This window comes from Trachypithecus francoisi, unplaced genomic scaffold (genome assembly GCF_009764315.1).
Source record: "Trachypithecus francoisi isolate TF-2019V2 unplaced genomic scaffold, Tfra_2.0 Contig01461, whole genome shotgun sequence".
Classification (NCBI taxonomy): domain Eukaryota; kingdom Metazoa; phylum Chordata; class Mammalia; order Primates; family Cercopithecidae; genus Trachypithecus; species Trachypithecus francoisi.
In genome coordinates this window covers 8,934,653-8,954,890 of record NW_022681433.1, presented here as the reverse complement: position 1 = coordinate 8,954,890, position 20,238 = coordinate 8,934,653, and the positions used below count along the sequence as shown (strand labels likewise).

The following is a 20,238-nucleotide window of genomic DNA, read 5'->3' as shown; positions in this document are numbered from 1 at the left end:
ATTACCAGTTTACAATGCTTATATATTTAACCATGAAGAGCTGATGAGAGAGAATGGTTTAAGTTGCATTTTCCTCAGTGATTTAGAAGGAATTCAGGTAGCAGTGCCTTTAAAAAATATGGGTTCATTTTATTAGTTTTTAGTACAATATATGCAAATAAAAGCAATCAGTACACTAAACTTGCCACTAAATAAAAGTAGTTACGTTGAAAAGAAATTTAATTTTTTAAATCAGGATAATGCCATTTCTCTGGCAAATTATACTGATTAAAGATAAACACTTTGTTTATAACGTTGTTGAATTTATCAATGACGTATGCAATAATTTTCCACAAAAAAAATTTTGTTGCATTTTTCTCTTTTTAAAACTTCTTGTAAGTAGCAAATTAGTATGTTTGATGTTATTATATAATAGTAACACTGTTATGTTTGATGTTATAATAGTAACACTGTTCTTTTCAGAATCTAGGATGAGTTTGGACTTTTCCTTGAAGGAAGTCATCAGTGTAATATAGAAAAATCTCATACATGTGAGTTTATTCTTCCTTTTCACTATAGCGTAATCCTGGAAAATACTTCAGGATGGCAATTCTGGCTAACATCTCAGCACTATACAGGTATATGATTGGCTATATTCCATAAAAGGAAAGGTTCAGTTAAACTTTCACAGCTCCAAATATATGTTTTCAGGAAAAGTCATAGTAGGCCTTACCAAATTCGTGAAAGTTATTCTATAAAGTAGGCCTTACCAATTCATTGAAAGTTATTCTATAAAGAATACGGTAAAAATTTAGATATATGAAAAATTGTACATAATGGGCAAAAATACAAATAGTCCAATGGGCAAATTCCTGGCTACTGGAATGCAAGGTAGGTTGCAGCCACAAAAAATAAGCTATTGTTTGATACTCCTCTCACTCAGTTTATCTTATCATGTGCATTTTCACTGTATCAGTTCATATTGTATTGATACCATTTTTATTATTTTTCCTCTTTACTGGTCTAGTTATCACTAAGAAAGAAAGCAGTTGATAGCAAGGATGTAGGTGCTGTTTTTAGCGTAAGAAAATTATTTGGAACAGAAAATTTTAAAAATTAGCAGCAAGAAAGTACTTTCAATCTATACAAAATTCAAATGGAAAACCAATTTATTGATTCAGTAATTTCCAGGGTGTAATAAAATATTTCAAATTCATGTCATAAGCTAATGTAGTACAAGCAATTGCTGTCCAACAAATGGTGATTCTCAATGGGTGAATGATATGAGCATATTTCTGGGAAGCATTTTTCAAAATAAGGACTGACCCAACATTTCTTCCCGCTGTAGTTTTCTATCTCTTCAATGTCTTTAAAGTTAAAAATGCAGCTTATCTACATTTTCAATAATGTCACTACAAAGAAGACCTCTTTTAGGTCTCTTTTAAGTTTCTTTTTTTTTTTGGTCCATCACTGCCAAAGTGATTATTTCATTTTAGCTACCCTGCCAGAGAAATTTGAGCAGATTATTTCTTATTTTCTGCAAAAAGTGCTCCATCTCATCACCCAATTCTCCCAGTTAGTCTGCTGGCAGTCGTACACTTTTTTCTATCATGCAAAACAAAGAGGACAGACTTTTTGACTGCGAAAAATAAAAGCTATTCTGCATTAACTATATATATTATATATATATAAAATATATATATAGTTATATATTGCACATGATATATACCAGAAATGTGCAAAAAGACACCCATGACTCTCTTGGTATCTCTCACAGTTCTTAACATTTTATCGAAGTACTGTGTTGTAAAGGTCCTTGAACGTGGACTCCGTGAATTAGGTTAAGTTTCTAAATAGTTTTGAGTCTTGTTTTCCGCACAAGATGAGACGTATATTAAATCAAATATGATAAATAATCCACAGGGTTAATAACATATGTGTAAAAACATTAATAAATTATAAAATTATCAAACTGATGATGAAAGTATGATTATTAATGATGATGACTGTGTGTGACTACACACAAGCAAAAACAAACTTGTATCTAATCCTGTCGGTGGACTGCTAAGGGGCTATGTGGTACATGTTTTGAAGAACACAAAGTTCTATGACAGACTAAAGTTGGAACAAAGAAAATCACCCCCTGGTAATTTCAAAAAGACAATATCATGTAGTTTTAATATAGTTTTATACTCTTGTGCGTATACAGACATTCTACTAATTTGAAATTCAATTCAATGACTATTTTTGTTTGTTTTTCCCGTTTTTACCACCCTATCTGTGACAGGCACTGCACACATAAGTCAGATACTCAGAGGCCAGTTTTCCCACTGTCCATATTCTGACCCAAAGTGCTTACAATTTTCTACTTTTTCCTTTGGATAAAGTGTCAGAAAAATGATGAAAGACAAGAGAGCACTATAAACAAAACAAAACAAAAAATTAACATGGAAAAAATTGGAGGTGTGAAAGGCAGTTTAATAAAAAACCAAAGCCTGTATTGTGATAAGATTTAAGTAAGTAATGAAGCTTCTCTCCACAGAGAAATAAAAAATGAACAAAACCGGAGGGAGTTCTGTTATATGCAAACCTGCTGAAACTCACAATCTCTGCACAGCTTGGAATCGCTTTTGACTATTAAAAACTCCTTCCACAGTGTATGTTTCCTAAGGCTGCCATAACAAATCAAATTGAGTTGCTTAAAACAACAAAATTGTATTATTTCTGGGTTCTGGAAGCTCAAAGTCATAATCAAGGTATTACCAAGCCATGCTCCCATTGAGGGTTCTATGGAAGAATTCTTACTTGCCTCTTTTGGGTAGTTCCTGGAAATTGCTGACATCGCTTGGCTTATAAATGCATCACTCCAATCTCTGACTTAGTCTTCACATGGCCTTCTTTCTTTGTGTCTCCCCTGTGTCTCTGTATGCAAATAGACCTCTTCTTTCTCTTCTAGAAACACCAGCTATTAAACTTAGGGGCCACTCTAATCCAGTATGACCCTAACTTGATCTGCAAAGACGCTATTTCCAAATCAGGTCACATTCACTGGTGCCAGGTACTAGGACTTGAAGATATCTTTTGGGGCACATAACTCAATCTACTATCCAAGTAAAAGAAGGAACCTACTCAAGCCTAAATCACATAATAGGGGACAAAGATCAATAACACAATATGGATTTAAAAGGAGTGATTAAAGAATTAAATTAGATCTATATGTGTTTCCTGAAAACTGACTACATGTATACAATCTGTAAAACAGGAGGGGGAAAAACTGTTTTCATATACTAATCTCTCAACACAGAACACTTTTTTTTATTTCAGTTGTTTTTGGGGTACAAGTGGTTTTGGTTACATGAATAAATTCTTTACTGGTGATTTCTGAGCTTTTAGTCAACCTATCAGCCAAGCAGCCAAGCAGCACACATTGCACCCAATATGTAGCCCTTTATCCCTCACTCCCTCCTAACCATCCACCTTACCCCAAGTCCCCAGGGCATATTATATCATTCTTATGCTTTTGCATCCTCATAGCTTAGCAGCCAACCCATAAAACTTATAAGTGAGAACATATGATATTTGATATTTGGTTTTCCATTCCTGAGTTACTTCACTTAGAATAATGGCCTCCAGCTCCATCCAAGTTGCTGCAAAAGACATTATTTCATGCCTTTTTGTGGCTGAGTAGTATTCCATGAAAAACACAGAGCACTGCTGTGACTAATGTGTGGGTTTTTTTCTCCTCCCACACTAACTAATTCTCCAATATCAGCAGAGCATCCTAAATCCTGACACTAACTAGAATTAGTGCAGGCCCCACAAGTTAAGGGCTCAGTCCCACAAGACTGCCCCCTACTTCAGATGTCAATTGCAAATCCCAGGTTGTTCTACCTATGCTTCTGACCCACCAGCTATAAATCAGAGGTTCCCACAACCCTCCTCTTGGGTTCAATTATTTGCTAAAATGTCTCACAGAACTCAGGGCAACACTTTACTTGTATCTACCTGTTTATTATAAAAGGACGCAAATGAACAGCCAGACGGAAGAGATGCATAGGGCCAGGGATGTGGCAAGTTCCACAGCTTTCATGTCCTCTTAGGGTGCACCGCCTACCCATATGCTCCACATGTTCAGCCACCTGGAAGTTATCTGAACCCTGTAGTTCGGCGATCTTTATGACGGCTTCATCATATAGGCCTGAGCAATTATTAACTAAATTGTCAGTCCCTCTTCCCTTCCTGGAGGACCAGAGGAGGGGGCTGAAATTTCCAAGCTTCTCATCATGGTGTGTTCTTTCTGGTGATCAGTCCCCATCCAGAAGCCCACCAAGAGTTGCCACATTCATAAAAAGACGTTTCTATCACCCAGTAAATTCCAAGTGATTAGGATCTGTATCAGGAACCATGGTCCTGACATCTCCCAAATATAAGGGAGAAAAAAGTGTTTAGCATCCTTATAGCTCAGAAAATCACAAAGGTTTTAGAAGCTCTGTGCCAGAAACCAGGGGCAGAGACCAAATATACGTTTCTTTTTATATCACAATGTCTCACAGTCTTTTAGAAAAATACTACATACTGTTCATCTTTATAGCCACATAAAATAAAGGTTAAGAGAAAACATTAAATGTGAGCAAAATAATAGCTGAAATAAAGAATATAATAGATGGATTAAGTAGTCATATAAATCCTGTGAAAATAAGAATATATTATTCAGAAAGACAATACTATCTCAGCAATCACAAGAAAAGAGTAAGCTGGTATAAAATATAAAAGAAAAGCTAAAATACATGGAAGATAGAAACAGAAGGCCAACATCCAGAAGATAGAAGGCTTTAAAGGACAGGGAAATGAAAACAAAGAGGAGGAAATATTTGAAGAAACAATGAAAATAAATTTCTAGAATTTAAAGAAGATAAAAAAACCTCAGGTTGAAAGGGTTTATGTAGTTCCAATATGAAAAAACAATACCCAAACACATTAAGGTGAAGTTTAAGAATATCAAAGACAAAGAGAAAATTTAAAAACCTTCCAGAGAGAAAGAAAGGATTGATAAGGATGATGGACATAAAATCTCCATTTCTGAATTAGATTTTCTGTTTTAGGTGCTAGGAATTTAACCAAAAAAATAAAAGATCCATAAATGCTGAAGTGTCTGGTAAGCTTAAAGCAAAGTCTACTGATGGAACGTAATTTCAATTCTTTTTTGTAAACCTCAAAATGTGTAATTATTCAGCCCAAGTGTTTTTGCACGTTCCTTTTTCTCCATTCAAAGAACTTTTCTTTGGCAAATATTTTGTAAGACAAAACTTGATTCTGTTGAGTATTTCATCAGACAGAAATGCTGAAAATTATAATAATTCTTAATTTAATTCCATTGTGGTCAATAATAGAAATTCATTCCATTAAAAGTAGTGATACTGATAAAAATTTTTCTCAGAAGTCAGTAAACTCAAATAGCCATTGTTGGTTTTGAAAATTAAATCTTTAACCTTTCAATCTCTCAGTGCACCTCTTCCCCTGCTCTTATAGTAATAAATTTTAGTGTCCTCTCATTTGTGAAATATTGTTAACAATTGCAATTGACTAACAGCTTTTAAAGACAAAATTTTGTAGTAGTTGATACATTGAATAATTTGATGAAGGATTTCCAAGTAATTTTAAACAAAAGACAACCAAAATTTACTGAACTTGTTTACCAAAAAAAAAAAAAGTTCACTTTTTTGTGGGACACTAAGATTGTAAGAATTTTACAAAGTAGCTCTCCAAGCCCAGTGTTTCTGAAATCAAACTGGTGTTGGGCCATAAAGAAAACACGTACTGTCGTGATGAAGTATTTCTCTTTTAAAATTCAACATTAGCTTCCACAAATATGAGGTAATTCATTTACTCAACCCATAAATATAAAACATATTTGTAAACCGCAACAACTCTTGATTTCTGCTTCAATCACTAGAGAATCAAAGGTGTTCAGACCGATATCTGTGAGTTACAGGTATCAGTGTACTGTGTGCATTACAGCCAGTTCCAAATATGATTCAGCTTGATAGAACTCTAGGCAGAATTTTTTTTACCATGATACTATATTCCACCAAAATTTATATTAGAATAATTTTATCTTAAACATTGGATTTTTAAAGTAAGTTTAAAAATAAAAATAAAAACAAGGAGTGATGGCCTCACTTCTATTATCCCAACACTTTGGGAGGCCACAACGGGAGGATCACTTGAGCCCAGGAGTTTGAGACCAGCCTGGACCACATAGTGACACCTTGTCTCCACAAAAAAAAAAAATTTAAGAAGTAGTTGAGTGTGTTGGTATGCACCTGTAGTCCCAGCTACTTGCAAAGTTAAGGCAGGAGGATCACTTTGGCCCAAGAATTCTAGGCTGCAATGAGTTATAATTATACCACTGTACTCCAGCTCAGGTGACAGAGTGAGGCCCTGTTTCAAAGTAAATAAAAATAAACGAATAAAATTAAAGTACGTTTACAATAAAATTTACAGAATGGCAGGTGTATTGTCTCTGAATGAGCACTCAAAGCTTTATTTTGATTTCATAAATTGGCTGAAAATATTAAGCTATTATTGAAAGTAATTTGACTAATTTTCTATTAGAATCACCCTGATAACACTGATAAAAAACTGGCATTCTTCGATTGTTTGCCAAGTTGTTCTTTCAATGATAGGGCCAATTTACTAACAGCTATCTTCACTTTTCATACATTTGCAGGAAACCACAGAATCTAAAATGTGTAGAATAAATTTAGAGGAACAATTGTTTGATCTAAATGAAAGTTACGTAACGAAAATTTAACACCCTTCCTGCTACTGCTCCTGTTAAATTGCATCCATGGGCGTTTTTTAATAGCAATTTTTGAAGTATCTATTCTTGCTTCTTTCGCAACTTTGTATCTTCTATTTTTCATGTGATCAGTGATAACATGTTGGCACCGACAATGGATGGTAAAGATTTCATAACTAATCTGTGCAAGTCACACATTTATTATCAACTTTCTTGGGAAATAGAAAATCAGTCCTTAATTTTAACTAAATGTATACTTTCAGTATTTTTAGCTCTTTGTTGTCAAAAGGGCTCACTAGTGAAAAATCATTACCAAATAATAAGAAGCAATAATAGGCCGGGCGCGGTGGCTCAAGCCTGTGATCCCAGCACTTTGGGAGGCCGAGATGGGTGGATCATGAGGTCAGGAGATCGAGACCATCCTGGCTAACCTAGTGAAACCTCGTCTCTACTAAAAAATACAAAAAACTAGCCGGGCGAGGTGGCGGGTGCCTGTGGTCCCAGCTACTCAGGAGGCTGAGGCAGGAGAATGGCGGGAACCCGGGAGGTGGAGCTTGCAGGGAGCTGAGATCCGGCCACTGCACTCCAGCCTGGGCGGCAGAGCGAGACTCCGTCTCAAAAAAAAAAAAAAAAAAAAAAAAAAAGAAGCAATAATAGGATTATACCTTAAAATCACTGACAAAACCACTAAGCAAGTGTTTTCACATGGCTGATGATACACTTGACTGGAGAACTTCTCAACCTCTATTTCCCAGACATATTTCTTGGACATCTAAATTATAATTTTCCTTGTTTCCAGCTGATTTCAACTGACTCTACCAACTCATAGTCTGTTGACTTCAGTGGTTTTCACAGGGCATTGAACAGGCCACAATACATCTTGCTTCTTCTCCCGTCATCCAAGCGATTACCAGTGACCAAGTACCCTTCATTTTATTGATAAGTGCCCTGCTGGCTGTCTATACAATAGAGGAGTTAGCTGAGTGCATCTAGCAAGGGTGGGAAACAATAGGGTATCATGGATCTTGTTTCCCATTTGGCCACAGGTTAAAGTGAGAATTGTGTTTACTGCACACACAGCTTACACACTGAAAGATGAGACCCGCTGGACAAACAAAGCAAGGGTCTATCTAACCCATCCAGTTTTATTGTAATGTAACTATAAATTATAATAGTTTATTTAAAAATAGTAAATTCATAATGAGTACTAAACAGGATGCCAGGGCAATAGTTTAAACCAGTGATCATAGGACATCTGTTAACTCTATATTTAAGATTTATTATAATAAACATAATAATAAAGATACCAAAGAGGCTTAAAGTTTCAACATGTTATTAAACAAGAAAGATATTAATATGGTCAGCCCTTCCTGTTGCAGTTAGAAGATGGGATTATGACCAGGTCCCAGCTGTCCCCTAGTTACATCTTATTTCAGGAAAAGTATCTAAAAAAAACCTTAATCAGTCACTTAGAAACTACAAACTCAAAAACTGCAAATCTCACAGTTCCAAAGACCAATTTAAAAATAACCTTCTGAAATAAAAGAACCCCTGTTTTAGGATAGTAGGTTGAGCACAGAAGTATTAACCATCTAGCAATTTTAGGTCATCCAAAATTAGACATGTCCCACATTGGCTACATGATTTGTTACAAATGGGACTGGAAATTTTTGGTGTAACTTGGAGTTTGTACCGGGAAATCTGCAGCACAAAGGCCCCTTCTGCCAATTCTTCTCAAAGTTAGAACTGTGGTTACCTGGCAGCTTCTGGGATCTAAAACATCATAATCCTACACTTCAAATTTCTAATTCAACATAGTAGATAGGCATGCAGTATAGAACTGTGCCATTATGACAACTACAAATCTGTTTATTAACGAATGGTAAAAAAGAACGAAGGTGAGCTTACTGACATAAGCAGTTAATCAATTCTGAACCCAGACCACTCTGAGGTCATCAAATTTGTTCCTGTGTGGCTTTTTTTTTTTTCCATGGACTTCAGAGAATGATACACATCCATACGTTCCTGAAGTGCTTTGAACTCAAAGGTGGCCTTTTTTTGGAAAAGTCTCGAGAGAAGACAATCACACCACATAAAGCAGACACCATAATAGTTATTTTCCAGACCCATAAAAATTCTATTTCTTTCTAGGCAATCCTTGATAACAATTTGGTTTCATCATTAAAAGTGTTCTTTTTGAGTTAAGATAATATAGCTCCCAAGAGCTATGTCAAACCCTCAGAAAAAAAGATAAACTTGGGTCAAACATGATGAGCTTCTCCTCGTGAAGTTAAGGATTACTCAGAAGGTTTTGTTTTCTTTTTTTCTTTTTCTTTTTTTTCTGAGACGGAGTCTCCCTCTGTCGCCCAGGCTGGAGTGCAGTGGCGCGATCTCGGCTCACTGCCAGCTCTGCCTCCTGGGTTCACGCCATTCTCCGGCCTCAGCCTCCCTCCCCAGTAGCTGGGACTACAGGCACCCACCACCACGCCTGGCTAATTTCTGTATTTTTAGTAGAGAGGGGGTTTCACCGTGGTCTTGATCTCCTGACCTCGTGATCCGCCCGCCTTGGTCTCCCATCTGTGTTCTTACTCAGAAGCCACAATCTTGATAAAACGATCAGGTGTTCTGTTTATATGTTTTACATACAGATTGTATGTAGTGGTGTGTGTTACTCCCAAGAATTTCATCCTGTGACTAACAGCTTCTGTGAGCTCACAGTCAGAGCTATGGAGAGAATGGGGGATTCAATGTGTGGCCTCAGCCTTCTGGGTTCCATAGTTTGATCCCAGCCAAATGCACGCAAACGATGTCAGAAATGAAGTTTCAATGTTCACCGGTTTTCGCTCTCTCCATTTGAGGTCTTTGCTTACCAAACACCGGTTGCATTTTCTCACAAACCAGTTGCAATTATAATTAGATAATTTAATAGAGTAGTAATGACTGTATCAATGAACTAGAGTGAAAAATAAAGAAAGCTGGCCGGGCGCGGTGGCTCAAGCCTGTAATCCCAGCACTTTGGGAGGCCGAGATGGGCGGATCACGAGGTCAGGAGATCGAGACCATCCTGGCTAACCCGGTGAAACCCGTCTCTACTAAAAAATACAAAAAACTAGCCGGGCGAGGTGGCGGGCGCCTGTAGTCCCAGCTACTCGGGAGGCTGAGGCAGGAGAATGGCGTAAACCCAAGAGGCAGAGCTTGCAGTGAGCTGAGATCTGGCCACTGCACTCCAGCCTGCGACAGAGCGAGACTCCGTCTCAAAAAAAAAAAAAAAAAAAGAAAAAGAAAAAGAAAGCTGTTGTTTCTATGAAAACTGAATTGAATAATCTGGAAGGACTCATTTTAAAGGTGAGTCATTAAAATTTAAAAAAAGAACTGTAGTCAAATTAGCCATGATCTAGACAACTATAAAAGAACAGGTGTGGGGATAATGGAAGTGGGAATAAAGGTCTAGGAAGGTTCTGTGCTTAAAACTTATTTCATTCCATTTAAAAACAAGAAGAAAAATAATAAATCTTTGGTAATTCATCAAGGATATTGGTTTTGAAAACATAAAAAAGGAAGGTCTGTAACCAGTGGGCCATATTTCAAGAAAAGTCCTCAATCTTGCATGAAAATATTGGGTAATAAATACATTTTATGTGCTTAAGAAAGGATTTCAAGTATAATACATACTATTGCTTGTTCCCAATTGAACTGGTTTTCTGATTAACAACCAGTGGTCCTGTTTGTGTCAGACATGAGGGCTTCCACTGAACTCTAAGCTCCATTTTACATATGAGGAACTTGAGAATCAAAAAGGGTATGTGATTTCTCCAAAGGCTATAACTGGGTAATGGCAGAGCTAAGAATTGACTTTTTGCTGTATCTAAAGTGGATTTGGTTATAATTCTATGTTTAAACTTCTTAAGCTCCTTATATTCTTTACTTTTGATCTCACTCTGCACTTCAGTCCTCCTCTGAATCAACTCAGAGCCTCACAGGCTCCTTAGATTGTGGGCGAGGTCAGATGGGCTTCAACTGAGTGCCTTGGGAAATACCAGCACCCAGCACCTCAGCTGATGCTCTCCCCTGTGTTCTGTCCAAGCTCTTGGTCCTAGAGTCTACCATCTGCCCAGCCTATCCAGGCTGACTTCTTTGGACAGGTTTACTTAGCCCTTATTGGACCTCCATCAACTCCTGCTCTGTGGCAGAAAGACTAATTATGCCTCCCCTTCAAATCTGCCCTGGCAATCAGGAACCTCTTCCTGAATCTGGGGTGCCTGTCATTTCGTCTCATATAGATGGTTTCTTGTAAACATGGGCTCTGGTTCCAAGAGGGTCATGTTTTCCTGTGACTTGATGAGAAACCAAAGTAGACATTTTCTCATTTTCTTTTAATTTTAACATTATGCTTTTAATGTGAGTTTTCAAGATAATGTTTCCATCTCTAAATATTCTACTAGCTTCCATATTAATTTTGTATGTTACTAGACCCTTGGCAGAGCTTTCCAAAGCCATGTATAGACAAGGTGATCAGTTGCTTCTAAATCCATTTCTTTACTCCCTTCTTGACCTCTTTGGCCTTTTTCACTGTCCATTTGGGTTCAGACAAAAATCTTCCTTTAAGACCCCCAAATCATAGGCCAGTGATCGCAATACTGAACCAATTCTTCCTGCTTGCTCTAGCTCACAAAAATTAAGGAGATGTTCATCTATTCCCATGCCAAGTTTCCTAGCTATGGGAAAGGAAAACTTATGTTCCCATGAATATTTCCTTACATTCATTGAGTGTATGCTAACATTTATTGAACCTATACCATGCCTAGTCCTCTACAAAATCCTTTACATGTATTATCTTATTCTTAAATTAGCCTTAAAAAATGTACTGCCATTATTCCAATTTTAAAGATAAGGATAATAAAGCAGAGAGGTTAGCTTGTGCAGTTAGGAAATGGTGGCATCAGAATTTATAGGAAGTGTGTCTAATTGTAGGTGTCTGGCATAACAACTTCTACTTCTCACCTGATGCTGTAATTCTTCCATGATTATATCCATAGAAGACCATGGGACATTTCACATAAAGGGACATAATGCACTCACTTTCAGTTCCCTCAGTCAAAATGGGTATTAATGAATAAAGACAGAGGGAACTAGGTGGAAAAGGGTGATAGAGCCTCTGGTCCAGTACTGTAGGGAGCTGATACAGGAACTCAGGTTACTTGATTAAGGCGGTAGTCCTTTAGCATAAGGGTGACTGCTTGGTTTTGCTTGTTGCTGCAAAGATATGCTGTATCCCTGCACTTATGGGAGGGGAGATGGGAAGAAGCAACTTGCACTTTTTTATCAGACAGTGACGTGTGAATAGACCACTAGTTGTAATTTGCAATCCAACTTCATCAATGCTATAGGTCACGGGAAGTCTAAGAACTTTGCGAATGGTTGACCGCTTTTGTTAATTTCCAATGCTATTATGAGCTTTTTGTCTTTCCTTTGTTTTGTAAAACATTTTAATAAAATGCTGAGAAAGATGATGTTGGGAATGTTGGACTATCATGTTCTTTTTAGCAGAAAGGCTACTACTCTCCTCTGCTCTGTTATAATGGTGAAGTCTTCTATTCCCAATAAACCTGTTATCAGCTTCCAACTCTCAACTCCATTTGTTTCAATAATACTGAATGACTCAGAAATCCTAATCTTACTTTCTTATTTGTACCACTGTCTAAACCACAACTACCCAGGATGCCCTCAACTATCAAACTCCCCAAACCCCCTCTCCAGGATTCTCTAATCATCCCTCTTTGAAAGCACCTTGGACAACGTAGAGCACAACAAGATATTATTTGGTTTAGTTATGGTTATACTTATGATCCTTTCCCACCTTTCTCACAACTCAGCAAATCTCTAGCTGTATATATTCATTCATTTAACAAATACTTATTGAACACCATTATGAAGCATTGCTAAGAAGATAGAATATTAAAAACAGCCATGTCCCAGATTTCATGAAGAGTGACATCCCATGAGATGAGGCAAATGTTTACAAAGCAAATCAATAAATGTGTTATAGATGGTGATAAACAATTTGGTAAAAAATAAGACCTCATAAGAGGAATGTGATTTTTAGGTAGGGTAGCCAGAGAAACCCTCTGAGAGGAGATGACATTTGAGTTAAATGAGGCCAAGCCATGATGCCAACTGGGAAGGAAGAGACACACAGAGAATGTTGAAGAAACAATATGCGCAGACCCCTGGGACGGGAGGGTCCTTGTTGTATTTTAGGACTAACAAGGGCACAAGTGGAGTGGAAAAGACGAGAACGATTACTTTATGACCATCTCTTTCTATTGTTCCTGAGTCTGTGTTGATCTGCATTTGGGAGAAGGTATACAACAGAGCAGACTTAACTCTTGAGATAGTGGTGCTTTTCAGTCATTCTTTGAGGCTAACCTATGCTGGAAAACCCTGCTGTATCATCTCCACCAGCCCCTGATCTCACTCCTCTTGACAGCGCTTTCGAAATTTCCCACCCTTCCACCACCCACCTGTTTAGTCTCCTGTCTCTTGCTGACTTCACCACCATGGTCCATTTTCCAAAGAGACATAATCAAATTGTCTCCGTCCTATAAAATAACTAACAGTTCTTTAAATATCACCACTTAATCCAACTCATATTTAAATTCTGACCTCCCGCTTACCACCTGACTCTCTGAACTCATACCTTAAACTTCCTGCTTACATTTCCTGACTACTAATTCCTTGTGACCTGATTTCTGCTGCTACTACTAAATTTCCAACATTCATGCTTCCCCTACTTTGTCTCCCATATAACTCATAATCTTTTCTGACCAGATTTAATAATCTCTTCCAGCTGCTCATTCTCCTGACACTACCTGCTGATTTTGACAGTATTGGCCACCCCCATCCTGGGAGCTTGAACAATGAACTTTGTAAATGAACTGATCATGTAAAATTCAAAATTTACTCCCAGAGCCACTGTGAGGAAACGGCAATTTCCTTGAACTGCCCATGCCTCAGTTTTCTCATTTATAAATAGGAGTAAGAATATTATCTCTTTCCTATGACTGTTATGAGTATTAAATAATCCTTAAGAAGAACTTAGTAAAGTACAAGGCCATGCACACATTCAATAAAATGTTAGTTGTTATTATTTTAAGAGTATGGAGACCCTTCTCATGTCTTGGCTTCTGACATAATGCATTCCCTTTGTTCTTTTCAAATTTTTGTCTCTTTCTTTGCTTATCTCCATTCAGACTGAAAAGTTACTGTGTGTTAATACAAGGTGGAGGAATTGGAGACTCAAAACTGAGTAAGAGATGACCTTTTCCTCAAGGAACCCATAGCCTACGGGCCTTTTAATCACCCTTTCATTCTTTATCCAAGGATTTCATAGCCGCTCCATAAACCTTGAGCCCTTTCATCTTTCTTCCTTGGTTTTGGCTTATCAGAAAACCTTCCATTAACAAAGGTGAACTGTTTTACTTTGTTCTAGTCACCCCTAAATTCATACCTTCAGGCTTAACCTATGCCCTAAAGTCCAGCCTTCCCATTGGACAATTCTTCTGTGAGTACCACTATCTTTGTCTGTAGTTGCCTAAGTCCCAGCCCATTTACTCTTTGAGGAACAGGAGAGTTCTCTCTCGGCCTTCATTCTGTTGAAAGAGACTCAGAGACCCCTCCTGAATGCATCTGTTGAACACATAGGTCCCAGCTCTGGATCCAGCTTTGGGGTCTATGATAAACAATCTTCAAGGAGTTCACTTCAATCATAAACACAGATTGCCTCTGGCTGTTGGGAGTTAGCATATCATCAGAGTTATGGCTTCTGGAGCATTACATCCCAGCTCAGATAAAGCTAGGGTATAATTCTGCAATAGTAGTAAGGAAAAGTTGGATTCCATATCAGTTACCTTCTACTGTGTAACAAACCACCCCAAAATGTAGTAGCTTAAAGTCACAATTATTTGTTTTTCCTCATGAATCTATAGATCGACTGGGCTTTTCTAATCTGTAGTAACTTGACTTGGGCTGGATGGTCTAGGATGGTCTCACTCGTTGATGGCTCAATATCTCACTCGTTGATGGCTCAATTTGGGGTCCATCTTTGGACCCCAAAGATGACAAAGTTTTCCACTGTCTGATATTAACCAGTATGGCGGGCAGGCTTAGAGCATCATAAAGCAGGCAGGTTCAGGGCAGGCACTACATGGCTACTACAGGTTGTACATCTTCCCCCAGAAAAGGTGACACTTTTAATAGCAGGAGTTATGTGACCCTATTTGAGGGAAAGAAAACATCAAGACCCTTCAGCAACAAACTCTACTCTCTATTCAACATCACCCTCAAGATTTCCCTTCAAAGGCACTCAGAACTTTCATGGTCCAGATGCTCCCTGGATTTTTCAGTGGGTCAGGACAATATTCTTTCTTTCCTCATACTTCCTAAAATGGGCCTTTTGGTTTCAAGCAATACTTTCCACCTACAGCCTACTAATGGCTCCAGTGGTGGCATTTTCAGGCTCTATGTCAAGACCATGTGAGTGATCCGGGCAGATCTTCTTGTCTTCCAGTCACCTATTTTGTGAAGGCATAAATCCATCTCTTCTGAAAATGCTATTTAATGACAATATTAGTGCCTTCTTATTTCTGTTGTTATTTTTTCCCCTTAAATTCATTTGATTTTCACATCTGCTTAATATCTGTTTGTGTTCCCAGCCACTTCAATTTACCCAAGTTTCAACCAATGACAATAATTAACCAATATACTTTCATTGAGTGCTTGGTATCTTCTGAGCATAATGTGAAGGCTTGTATAGGACTATTTTAATTAATCCTCAAAATAATGCTGAGATAGGCAGGATTATCTCATTCACCTGGGAGGAAACTGAGTTTCAGAGATTTGCTCAAGATCCTGCAGGCCGGCCGGGCACGGTGGCTCAAGCCTGTAATCCCAGCACTTTGGGAGGCCGAGACGGGTGGATCACGAGGTCAGGAGATCGAGACCATCCTGGTCTACACGGTGAAACCCCGTCTCTACTAAAAAATACAAAAAAAAAAAACTAGCCGGGTGAGGTGGCGGGCGCCTATAGTCCCAGCTACTCGGGAGGCTGAGGCAGGAGAATGGCGTAAACCCAGGAGGCGGAGCTTGCAGTGAGCCGAGATCGCGCCACTGCACTCCAGCCTGGGCGACAGAGCTAGACTCCGTCTCAAAAAAAAAAAAAAAAAAAAAAGATCCTGCAGGCCAGTCAGTCCTAGGACATGAGAGAAGATGGAAGGGATAGTTGCCCAGCAGCCAAAAACAAACAAACAACACTTCTAATTCCCATGTCCCATGTTATATGCAGCATGATTTCCCCATTCTGCCTCTGGAACCAGGAAGATCTCAGTCAAAACCTAAACATAGGCCGTAGAAGGACTACTCAGTGACCTGTATTTCAGGCTCTTTATTAATCCAAACTCACCACTGACTGTTTCCTCGGACTCCAGGTGTATCACAGTTGCACTCAGTTCAACCAACTCACCACTCTTAGGGGGAAAAATCATCATGGAGCAGTATTTTCAGTTTCTCTACAGAGTAATTTTGAGTATGTTCTCAAACACTGGAATGTCAGGGGGTTATTCGTTCATTTTGGGGAGAACATTAATAAGCAGCTAAAGCAGAATTTATAATGGATGGCACAGCTGAACCCTAATATTTCACTACCCCCACATCATCATGACACAGCTTTACAGCACAATGTGAAATCATGAGAAATAATGAGTTCTCTGTGAAAATGTTGTAGGCTGAAATCCTAATAAGCTCTTTAGGCTGAAAAGCTTAAGTATTTCTATTTCTATAGTGGGAGCTTATACAAATAAACTTATGTATGTAAGTGTAATATAAAATCAGAAAAAGGTAACAGGAATATTAGGTGAAACTTTCTCTTCCATGCATAGTCCTGAGTTGCCATTCCCATACCCAAACCCTTGTGCCATATCCCAGAATGAAGAAATAACTTTGGCCCATTTCTAAGAGTATTCACTTCTATTGATTCCATTTCAAGTGACCCCTAGATTTTCATTAAAATATTCTGGAACACAGGAGATCTTTTCATTTGGCATATATCTGGATTTGTAAGAAAAAATAGGGCTGCATGAGGTGGCTCAGACCTATAATCCCAGCACTTTGGGAGGCCAAGGGAGGTGGATCTTGATGTCAGGAGCTCAAGTCCAGCCTGGCCAACATGCTGAAACCCTGTCTCTACTAAAAATACACACACACAAAATTAGCCAGTGTGGCAGTGTGCACCTGTAATTCCAGCTACTTGGGAGGCTGAGTGAGGCAGGAGAATTGCTTGAACCTGGGAGGCGGAGGTTGCAGTGAGTGGGGATTGTACCACTGCACTCCAGCCTGGGTGCCAGAGTGAGATTCCGTCTCAAAAAAATAAAAATAAAGCTTATCTTCTGTTAAGCTGTTATATTTTGTGCCTGTTTGTCATGGCAGTTTAGCCTACCCTATCTAATACATAGGGGAATAGCATGGTTTGGTAGGATGGTGCACTGGATCAGTCACAATAACCCAGGAAGTCCTTCCACCATTGGATTCTGCCACATACCATATCCCCGCTCCTCCAGGTACCCTCACACCTTGCCCCTTCCCATGCCTAGCCGCACTTGGAAAATGGACCCAAGGAAGCATATGTTACTCCAGCCCTGGCAGAACTGCTAGAGGGTACAAACCCTAAAGCCATTCTGGTGACCTTCCCAAGTATTTGAAGCCAAATAACCTGAATTGATTTGGACTTGCCTGAGATTTTACAGTGCTTCAATTGTATCATAAAAGCCAGCAATTTCATAACTCATCTACTCACTCACTCACCCATGGGGTTTCTAGCTATTCCTTCTAGTGACAGAGCCACCAGGTCCTTAGAGAGGAAATGTTTCAATAGGAAGGTTTCATCAGGAGCTTCCCTGATTAATCTGTGCAGCAAGCACTTTGTTTTATGAGAAAATGTTAGACTCTTCTTACTGGTGGATATACAGAGGAGGACAGAGGAATTCCTATGTGATGTTTAGGTCTGTGACAAACACCTACAGTGAAGATGAGCATATCTCCATCCTGAAAACAAACCTAGAGCTAGCAAAGGGAAGGCAAAAGATATGCACAAGGGTCCAAAGATTTCACATACACACTGAGTGTCAGATACAATACTAAAACAATCATGGTAAATCAAACCATTAAACACACTTACAATACCACAAACATCAGCGGAATCCTATCTTATAAACAATACTTATTTTTATCAGCCTCTCCAAAAACTTTTAAAGTATCAGCTAGATCACATCAAAGTTCAAACTTTCTGAAATAAGCTAACAGTCCCCTGTCTGGGATGCTTTGGGAGATAATTGGAGAACTGAAGGACATTTGTTAAGTTTTTGCAAATGTTTAAAATTCTCAAATATCTTAGTGATCATAGGGGTATGGACAATGCTTTCTCTTTTTTATGCCTTAGAATATAAATGATGAATGTGATCATAATGATAAAAGGGAAAGGCAACCACATTTAATGGCAATGATCTAGGGTCCTCTGATTACGCCTACAAAGGCAAATGGCTCAAAGACCTAAATGTTCGAGCAAAAACGATAAAACTGTTAGAAGAAAACAGGGGAAAATCTTCACAACATTAGCTTTGGCAATTATTTCTTGGATGTCCCACCACAAGTGCAGGCAACTAATAATTTCTCTATTTAAAATTATAGAGACAAAGTAGATTGGTGGCTGCCAGGGCTGAAGGATGGGAAAGTGGAGAGTTAGTGTTTAATGGATATAGAGTTTCAATTCTGGAAGATGAAAAAGTCCTGGGATGAATAGTGGTGACAGTGGCACAACAATGCGAATGTGCTTAATGCTACTGAACTGTATACTTAAAAATGGTTAAAATGGTACATTTTAGGTTTACTTTAAATAGATAAATTATTATAGTGAACATTTGTTCACTGTATCAAAAGACACTGTCAAAAGACCAAAAAGGTGATCCACAGGCTAGGAGAAAATATTTGCAAGCAATATATCTGATAAGAGGTTAATATCCGAAATATGAAAAGGACTCCTAAAACTCAACAGCATAAAATAAGCAACCAAGTTAAAAACGTGGACAAAGGACTTGAATAGAAATTTCTCTGTAGAAGACATACAAATGTCCAATAAGCACATGAACAAATGTTCAACATCACTAATAATTAGTGATATGGTTTGGTTCTGTGTCCCCACCCAAATCTCATCTCAAATTGTAATCCCCGTGTGTCAAGGGAGGAACCTGGTGGGAGGTGATTAGATCACGGGAGAGGTTTTCCCCATGCTGTTCTCGTGACAGTGAGTGAGTTATCATGAGACCTGATGGTTTAAAAGTGTGTGGCATATCCCCCCTCTCTCTTGCCACGATGTGAGACGTGCCTTTCTTCCCCTTTGCCTTCTGCTGTGATTGTAAGTTTCCCGAGGCCTCCCCAGCCATGCAGAATTATGAGTCAACTGAACCTCTTTCTTTATAAATTACTCAGTCTCAGGTATTCTTTATAGCAGTGTGAAAATGAACTAATACAATTAGGGAAATGCCTATCACCACAATGAGATGCCACTTTATACCTGATTGGATGGTTACTATCACATGCACACGTAGAGAAAATAAACATTGGTAAGGATGTAAAGATATCAGAATCCTTGTGCACTGCCAGTGGGAATGTAAAATGGTGCAGCCCCTTCAGAATACAGTATGGCAGTTCCTCAAAAACTTCAACAGTGAATTACCATAGGATCCAGCAATTCCGCTTCTGAATATGTAACCAAAAGAATTAAAAGCAGGAACTGAAACAGGTATTTTTATACCAATGTTCATAGCAGCATTATTCACCATAGCCAAAAGATGAAAGTCACCCATGTGCATCCACAGAAGGATCTATAAACAAAATGTGGCATATACAAACAAACAGAGTACTATTCAGCCTTAGAAACAGAGTACCTTCCGACACCCACTACAATTGGGATGAACCCTGAGGACATGGTGTTAACTGAAATAAGTTAATCAGGAAAGGACAAATATTGTGGCTCTTCCACTAACGTGAGGTACCCGGGGTAGTCCAATTTTTAGAGACAATGTAGAATGGTGGCTTCCAGAGCTGGAGGATAGGAAAATGAGGGGTTAGTGTTTGATGGATACAAAGTTACAGTTCTGGAAGATGAAAAGTCCTAGGGATGAATCGTGGTGACAGTGGCACAACAATCCGAATGTACTTAATGCCACCAAACTGTAACTTAAAAATGGTTAAAATGGTAAATTTTACATTATGCATATTTTACTACAATTTTAAAAATAATAAACACTTTTCTTAAGAAAAAGAGTAATGGCACATATAATGAATTCTTAAAAACCCACTTTGGCCCAGCGCGGTGGCTCATGTCTGTAATCCTAGCACTTTGGGAAGCT

At 38.4% G+C, this 20,238-nt stretch overlaps 1 long non-coding RNA gene across 1 annotated transcript in view; it reads left to right on the top strand.

Moving 5' to 3' along the window:
* The first annotated feature begins 468 nt into the window (after positions 1–468).
* The window catches only part of LOC117097533, a 73,004-nt gene continuing 53,234 nt past the window's right edge, over positions 469–20,238 (top strand). The window contains exon 1 of the long non-coding RNA XR_004442979.1: positions 469–530. This is a non-coding gene — a long non-coding RNA (uncharacterized LOC117097533). The remainder of the gene's footprint in view (positions 531–20,238) is intronic.